This window comes from Anser anser (genome assembly GCF_964211835.1).
Source record: "Anser anser genome assembly, chromosome: 11".
NCBI classification, from domain to species: domain Eukaryota; kingdom Metazoa; phylum Chordata; class Aves; order Anseriformes; family Anatidae; genus Anser; species Anser anser.
This window is the reverse complement of record NC_139732.1, coordinates 9,997,330-10,006,631: the sequence shown is the minus strand read 5'-3', so window position 1 is coordinate 10,006,631 and position 9,302 is coordinate 9,997,330. Positions and strand designations below refer to the sequence as shown.

General features: G+C 37.3%; 1 protein-coding gene across 24 annotated transcripts in view; it reads left to right on the top strand.

The window, feature by feature from the left end:
* The window catches only part of LOC310905307 (leukotriene B4 receptor 1-like), a gene marked incomplete at its 5' end in the record, with an annotated part of 128,334 nt that overhangs the window by 92,151 nt on the left and 26,881 nt on the right, over window positions 1-9,302 (top strand). For 8 of the 24 annotated variants that reach the window (XR_014588910.1, XR_014588911.1, XR_014588912.1 and 5 more), the window contains one exon: window positions 3,384-3,533. The exons of 4 other annotated variants lie outside the window; for them this stretch is intronic. 12 more of the 24 variants (XR_014588913.1, XR_014588918.1, XM_083851427.1 and 9 more) reach the window with 6 other exon arrangements.

Genomic DNA, 9,302 nt, shown 5'->3' with positions numbered 1-9,302 from the left:
TCATGTTACTCAGGTGTACTGACTAGCGTGACAGCTAATTGGTACACAATATCATTGAGGCCGGGTGTTTGCCAATATTCAAAAAAAAATTTTTAGATCTTTATCCACGTAACAAGAACAGGTAGATGTGTAATGACACGATTTTAAATCCCAAAGGGACATGAGCCTTCATGCTTTGGCAATGCTGGTTACTAGAAGTTGTCTGCTCAGCCTGAAGTGTGGTGGGTAGTTGCAAAGGGGACAAGGAAAGGTATCCATAGAAGCACAAACTACAAGGGGGAAAATAAAATGGTACTTGGAACCAGTGTAATCCCATCTCGTGACTAGCCATGATCACGTCAATGGGCAAAGCAAGGCTTCCTTGGTTCACTCCTGCATCCAGCCCTACTGAGAACATACACTGAGCCAGGTGTTACCACTTCATGCTCAGGGTAACAGTATTTCTGATGGGGTTACTTAGCAACAAGGGCACCTTTATATCTGCTTTAGAGCTTCCTACGTCCTTTGGTGTGCCTGCTAATTTGCAGAAATATGCCTGCCTTGAATGGGTTACACACCAGCACGAACAGTATCTCAACATTGGAGTGAGATGCTAAAAGTAGAAAACTACTTTTCATTGACCTACGTATTTCAACCAGCTATATATACACGGTAAGATATAAAAATGTAGCTGTTATTGCCTCACTGACTTCATTATTCAAGATTTGTAGTTCTGCAGAAAGACACATCAAAAATATTTACACATGAAAGCAGAATCTGGAAAAACAGGCACACAACCTGTTGACTGGAATTCAGAAAAATGTGAGGGGGTTGTTGTGGCATTAATGTGGAAGGAGGAGGATATATCCTTCTGAAATTAGAAGAACAAAATTCAACAAAGCACTCAAGGAAGGCAACACTAAGTCTAAATCTAGGATTGTCTTTCTCCAGGCAGCTGCCACACCTGTTATATTTACACTAAGTGGAAAGGTGACAACATCCAACAAAACCAAAGGCCTGCCTCCGTCCCAAAGACAGGTGCTTAGTCACCACACAAGTGTTGACTTGAAATGACCTCCTACTAAAGCAAACGACAGGGTGTGCAAGTATGACTGTCTGTAAAAGTGGTTGCAACACTGATCCTTGTGTAGGAATTAAATGTTACAAAATGCAGTGAAAGACCTTATGGAAGGGTAAAGCTGTGTTTAAAAAATAAAATAAAAACAGTCACTCAGTCATTCTCTCATACTGCTATATACTAAAAAGCACCAAAATGTTCATGCCCAAGTAGTCAGGCCAAGATCCCTTGTGTTGTGACATGAGGTTCAAGGAATACCAACTATCAAGTCCTTGCTATGCCTCTTGGATTCCCTTGGACAGCAGCAAAGCAGTTTTTGAACACATTTTCTGTGCCTTTTAGTAGTACTGTTATTATGATGTAGGTTTTTTGTTGAGCTTTTTCGGTTTGGGTTTTTTTTTTGTCTTTTTTCTTTTGTCTTAGTCTTTTATTTCAACCTCTAAATTTTAGGCAAGCTCACTGTTTGCTGTCTTTGTTTCTTTCTTTTAAAATGTCTTTATGAATTATCCTTTTCATTGCTGAGCTAACCGAAAGAGGAATGGCACATATGACTTACTTTTCTACCATCTTTCTACCATCTTCCTTTTACCGGGGGTAGCTTTTCTGCTGGTAAGTCATTTCTGCTGTAGGCCTCTGAGCACATAGGCCTTTTGGTCTTTACAGACGTAAACACCACATTCCTCAGTGTTTGCCAGTTTGCTGTTATTTATGTCTTTGGTTATCAAATGTGTGTCATTTTTGTAACCTTTACTTTATTATTTCTTCTCATGATATCACACACACATTTCCATACTCAGTTCAGACCAATCTTAATATTTCTGTTATGAACCTCTGCACTGTTCTGACAGTTGGGAATATCTTCACTCTTCATAAACACCTTTTACTCTTATTCTTCTCCAAGTAAAGCCTGCTAAGCACATAATTCCTATTCCTTCTGCTGTGCAAGCCCTGGTTCTTTAGATAAGTCTTTCAGCTGATGAATCAAGTCATGTATGTTAGTTCTTTCTTTTGTTGCCTCCTTTTGGGAGATCAGGACTATTCATACTGGAAAACAAAGTAAACTAAGCTCTTTGCCTTTGTAAGGCTGTTTAAATATTAACAGCAAATTTCTGTTTTCTTATTGAGTGTCTGGTACCATTTGCACTGAGAAACAAGAGGAACCATGATACTGTGGAGCCCCTTGGCATTGCTTTCCAGTTGATGCTCTGCAAATAACCAACTCAATATGATGTATTTCCAAGTAGTGTGCTGTTAGAAATGCAATCCAGCTCTGTCTCTACAAAGAATGACTTGACAGCAGGGCATTTACAGATTACCGTCAGTTCAGGACCATGATCATGTACATCCTCTTGACCGAATTCTACTTGTCATCATCCAGGGAAAATCCAAGAAATGGCAGAACCAACTACAAGTCTGAAACTGCCAGTAAAATGCCAGCATGCTTATTTCTATAAAAGGTACAATGCTATGTGCTACTTCCCTTCATGTGTTTCATATCAAAAACGATCTGGACAAGAAAAAGGAATTTGTTACAGTTGAAACTACTGATGAAAGCAGTACTGTGCCTTTTTCATGCTTATATATGAGAAGAAAAAAAAAAAACACTAAAAAGTCCACTTTGTTACCATTGTAGAGAATTTTTTTTCATGTGTATAATCAGTATCCTAGGTAAATATTCTTTACTTCTTTCCAAACAAGCATCAGAACTAAACTATATTGAACAGCAGAAATTAGAGTATCAGTAGCTTTATCTTTGTTTAAGACTCCTTGAGGGCTTGCACTGGCAACTTGACAAAAACCATGAATTAGACATGAGTACGCAGACTTGTTATTTAAAAGAAATGATCCTTTCCAGAAATCTAGTATTTGCTTAAACATCTTTTATTTGGTTGAACAGAATTCTCTGTTTGCCTCCGATCCTTGCCATTTAAGTAGTGTTTGTATTGGCTCAAATATCCCCAAACATGATTGTGCTGAGCTAGACACACCACTAGAAAAGCAGCTTTGTCCCAAAGATGTGCATTCTTAGCAAATAAGGATAATGCACAACAGGAGAAAAAGCAGTATGTGAAACAAACGTTTAATATTGTAAGCAACTGTATCATATACTGTCTACTGTTTAAGCACTGCTGTTTGTAGTAGCGATACATGTTTCACAGCTGAGGCAAGTTTAAAAGAAAGATGTGATGACAACCAAAGCATTGGCACAGGTCTGCACTGTAGGCAGAGGCCCATGCAGTAATTGCCCCATTGTTACTGTTTTTCATTCGGGGATTTACCAAGTTCAGAATATGTTAACACAATCTTCACCATTCATATCTTTCAGAAACTTGCTATTTTAATCTCTACTGCCTCACAAGATTTTCAACAATAAGAATTACCCCAAGATCCAGAATCTAACCTTGATGAAAATGAGAGTAGTGGAACATAGACACTTGCGGAAGCCTCTTAGACAAGAAAGAAGATAAAAGATGTAGTGAGTAAGATGCCTATCATCACATACATAAACAAACAATATTTTGATTTATAGCAATTATTTTAATCATATTCCTTGTTATTGAATGTACAAACAACATCTGTTCATTTCATTTTTTTCCTGCAGACATCACTGTGACATCTCTTCCTGAATTCCCAAAAATTTTCTTTGTCTTTGGAAAATATTGTAATATGATCTGTGACATTTCTTTTTCAGTGCCCCGCAAACATCACACACCTGACCAGGTATTCAGCTTTAAATTAGTTATATTCATACGCGCAATTTGAATTCATGCCTAAGGCCAGGAAGGAATCGAGATCACTATTGAGAAGTGAGGCCTGAAACCTACACAAGCCTATGCATTGATAAAACCTAATATTTACACCAGTATAAGGAACATACGAAGATTAGGATGGTAAATTTTGCATTAGTTTGCCACAAGCAGTTATATTCCATAAAGTTCAATTTTGGAACAGCACACATGTTCAACTTTAAGTTTCATTAGAGAATACATATGCTGTGTGTTTTTTTCAAGAAGCTGCCAAGGATTTTTCCCCCAGTAATACTCTCTGTAGTACAAAGTTTTCCAGTGCTCCTTGGCACAAGATTTACCCTCCTAATTTTTTCAGCATTGGTAGGAATCCTCACCCTTGTTTAAATGTGACTTTATTTTGAAAAAGCAGCGCAAAAAATAGCATTACACAACACTGATATGCTCTTTCTTCACTGTCTGTGGAGCAAAATAATTGTCTTTTACTTTAGACAAATATCAGCCCTTAAAGCTCAGCTTAGGAGGTAAAAAAGCAAGCTTAATCCTTTCCTTCTCAAGAATACTTTGACGTCTAGTTGAAATCAGTCATACCTGTACAATGTATTCTGCTTTTAGCACAGGTGTGACTGACCTGTAATAATACATGTTGCAGCTGACCTGAATGGGGGACAGTCATAAACATATATTTTCTGAAGAGCTCAGTGTGCACTGGAAAGAGGCTGCCCCTGTGTTAATTTATTATTATTATTATTATTATTATTATTATTATTATTATTATTATTATAGTAACACAGGGTTTTTAAATAACATTTCTTCAGAATAGAACTTTACATCTACAAGATCCCATAAATATCTCAGACATTCAGTTCAATTCATAGCCCTTTTTTGTTAAATCTGCCAGAGGAGGGTTCCATTTCTCATCTGCCTGGAGAAGATACTGGTTTCTTACCTTTAACAAAGATTTTTTTTTTAATCCATTGTTAGGTTCATGCATTTTAGAAAGCCCCCTCCCAACTAAATACAACACTTTTTAAACTCAAGCTGTAAATATAAGCACAGACACATAGTCCCATAACAGTCTGACATGCGTTTGAACCCAGGCTGCAAAGTTACTTTCCCTTCCTTCTCCTTTCTCCTGCTTCCTCAGCACTTCACATTCACTTCTGTATTGTTCCCCATGCTGCTTCTCGCTAGCATCAGGACAGAAAACAAGACCTGAGGTCAGTTCCTCAGTCTCCTTCAAGCTGAGTTTGTTTATGGTGCAGAACAGGGCCTGAAAGAAGGGCAGGGGGCAATTGGACAGTGCAGGTGCACAATGCAGGCTTACATGGATATCGATCTAGAACATGAGAGCCTAACCATCTGCCATGGTAGGATATCTGCAATTAATAGATCCTGTCACTGTCATCTCTCCTATCTTCAAGAATTTAATCTCTATAAAGGAGATCATATTGTTCTTTTGGCTCAAGTTTTGCTAAAGCGAATCATTTACTGCTTGTAAATGATCCACATAATCAAGCTTCACAGTAAGTTGTGAGCACCTAATGACTAATAAGCCTGCAATGATCTCAAGTTCTGAGCAGCCTGCAATATAGACAGTGTAAGGACATGCACAGACCAGGGAAAATAAGTTTGAGAAGTTGTATATAAGCCAACATTCCTCTTAAGCAGGGAAAAAAACAGCATGATCGTGTCAGTAGTAATTCCGTCATTATGTCTGTAACAACACAAATTATTTAGGACTGAATGGACTATATGTTACTGATCTGGAAAAGTTATAAACAATTTGAAGTTTTAAGTAGAAGGTGGTAGAGAACTTGATTAATACATTCTGTAATCTAGTCCTATTATACTCATCTTCCACTTTTAAGGTTGATTTTTGGATTTCCCAATCTAACCCTAGTGTTTGGCCCAGTGTAGCAGGTACTCTTAAACAGTAGTTCTACTCAAAAAATAAATTTAAAATAGAAACATTTTAACTTGAAATACTCATTCTCCATATTTAGAATCACACAGTATGTTTTCTTTAGGAAGAAAAATAAATATTGTTGATTTGTGTACCAGTTATGGAGAGATCTGCAGATCTATGCCATCATATCAGGTGAAGTGCAAGAAACAGATCATTTTTTGGTGTTCTAATCAACAAGTTTCCTTACTAAATTTTAGCAGTAAGGAAAATTAATATTTGCAGACTTGTACGTACCAGTGAAACCAAAGAACTTCAGAACTTCTACTTCTAGTAAACGCTTGGGGGAACACACACACACCAGTTTAAAAACAACAACAACACAAACAAAAACTAGGCTTGTATTCTAATCTGATTTCACTCGCCTTTGGGACCACCAAGAATTTACTGTCCTGGAAAACCATATCTATAAAATAGTTTTACAATACAGACGGATAATGCATGCCCACCTTCTTGGTCTTTGAATCTTTCAGTGCTACAGGCTATGAGATGTTAGTACTCTGACAGGACCTAGAGATTATGCTTTCTACAAAAACACCCATTTAATGATTTAAATGATTTTTAAAATTTGCTAAGATCCAATAAATCCATAGAATACGTTCACTCCATCATAAAGTGTGGATGACTTTTACAATTCAGTCCTTCAGTTGCTAAGTTCTTCATTCCAGTCAAGACAGCAAAAGGAACCCAAAGATGCTGAATGGTAAAATACTTGCTGAGTCAAAGAGAATTTTGTTAGAATCAACAAGTGAGAAATTCTTAGCAAGAATGCTGGGACTTAAGATACTGGGAGTTTTACTTGAGATTTACTCAAAGTTGTTGCTTCAGATTGAACCACTGTAGAATTTTGAAATTGGAGGTACAGCTAAGTGTAGGAGGAATATATGAGAAAAAGTTTAAATATGATCTATGTTGTGATGAAAACTGAGTAGGTTGAACCCTCAGGGACAGCTTATGTCTTGCACAAGTTCTCATAAGTTTCAGCAACTTCCCAGCACATGTTGCATGAACGATAGAGCCTGACATTTTTTGCTGTGCAGAGATGCTGTGCATTTTTTGCTCTTTGTGCTCTGAGGTAAAAAGCTAAAAAGTTTAACATGGTGGTTTTGATCTGCAGGCAAGATACTTTTCAGATGAAGGGAGGATTTGGAGAAAGACGAAGCAGAAGTTCAGCATGCTGCTATTTAAAGGCTAGCATGTCTTTTAAGACTGTAAGAATGGCTAGGGCATAGTGACATACCTGCCAAAGAAAGCAAAAGAAATCTTGTTTGTCACGTGGCATGAGTCAAACAGGAGCATTTCAGGTTCTAGCACACACATAATGAAAAGGCTTGGGGACCATTGTTCTTCTATTTAATAAGCAATCCCATCCAGTGTCACACATTGTTTAGTGTCCCAGTTCATCTGGGAGTCATGGAAGTTGCTAAGAAATACAGGGCATAGGAAATTTGCTAGCTTAAAGTTACTTCTAAGAAGAAAAAACACTGCTACTATTACATCCAACTGACTCCTGACAGAAGTGAATCCACTTTTGGAACACAAGTGTATCCAGAAGAATTGAAACTGGTGTCCATTAGTCATTTAGTAACTTACTGAGGGACATGCTGGTTTTTATCTGATCTCATTAAGGTTTCATTTACTCATTTTCAGTGCTAAATTGTACAACCAGTGAAGGATGGAAAAACATCTGACTGATCACATTTGTTGAGACTTCAATTTTTCCTCTAGGAAACAGTTCGAGAGTTCCTCTTTAGTGGGTATTTTAAAAATGTACTGAAGAGGGTATTTTGTAACAGATTTTAAGAGCTGTTTTAAAGATCTCTTTTCCTCTTCATTTTATATTACAGCTATTTGGGTCTGAAAGACATATACTACCACTAAAAGATGCATCTATAAAACAGTTTTAGATATGAGATGCATGGTGTATAGACTACCTACTTATTTCCTATTCTTTAAATCCAGATTATCACATTAAAATAAGATATGAGTACGAAAAATGACTGCAGTTAGGAACCAAATAAAAAAGATCCAGATTTTACCAAGGTTGTTTAAGTAATGTTAAAACAAACAAAACTAACAGGAATAACAAAATGAGCTGTTCAGATCTGAGTTTGGACTATCAGTGCCTGTAAAAATAAATGTCTGTTATGTTTGGCTGATGCCACTTTCCCAGGAGATAAACAACCTACAAATGCATCTAAATTATGCACAGACACTTGCTCTCCCATCCCTTGGGCATGCTAAGTTAAAAAGTATTGCCTGGTGATTCTTGTAAGAACATAGTTCCCTTCTGGACAGAGGGACAGAGGCAATTGGGAATGATTAATCATGGGAAACTGGTTTAATCAACAGCATCGTGAGTAGCATTGTGTGACAGGCTTTGTCTGTGTCATTGCAAAAAATAAAATCATAGGAAAATTAAGGTTGGAGGGACTGGGGAAGGTTATTCTAATCCTTCTGCTCAGACCATAACTAGCATCAAAATTAGATCAGGACAATTATCTCGATAGTTCTCTTAATCAAATGGTCAAGATCAATGATCAAAGAATAAAAAATGACCCAATCTTACAGTCTCCTGTTCCATGAAAACTTCGCATCTCAGGATTTTTGGTCACAGGGGTTAGCATCAAACACAAACATAGGTTAAACTTCTATCATGGAATGCTCTATATGCATAAACCTTGGAAGCCAAAGTGCTGATACTTCACATCACAATGCTGGTCCATCCTCAGATTAACATCCTCTCTTCCCAACAATCCCCTCAATGTAGGAAAGATTATAGCCAATAATGCACGATTCCAATTTCAAGCTTGAGTTTTACAGGGCTGTTCAGCGTCTGAAACTTCAAATGACTATAACAGCAGACAATTTTAATAAAATTCCACCATTACATTTAATCCCCCTTTTAGGGGGGATTAACAGTGAATGAAGTGCATTTTGAGCAGGGGTCAGTGAACTAACCTGTCATGTTTTAAGCTTCAAATTATATTTTAGAGCTATTTGTGGACATGTTAGAAAGAAAGGAGAAGCTTGCCAAAGACTGCCTTGTCATAGGACTTTGAGAAAATAGATGTGCTAGGACAACGTTTTAACGAATATGCTATAAACAGCTTGAGATGCTGTAAATGTTGCTACCATGCTAGGTTTTAAATATGTTACTAGAATAACAAACACTCCAAAGAGTTTCTTCATGGTATGGTGGAAGTCATTTGGCTATCAGTGTTCGGCAGCTGAAAGCGAAGAAGCCAGAGAATTCAAATTACAAGCTGAAGAAGTGGTAGAAAATGAATACTGCTATCATGTGACATAAAAACAATTTTTCTACTGAAAGCAAAAAGTATCTGAGCTTTCATGTGGCAGATAAGTTGGCCTCATGATTTCCTGTTAAAAGATATAGCATTATGAGGGAATGTGAACTCTTCTACTTGAGCCTCATCCTAGCATAGCTTGTGAAAAAAGCTTTGCTGTGTTTGCAGGCTGCAAAGATGCCTTGATTAGCTGGGGAAAACAATTCTCTCAAAGCTTCTACCTT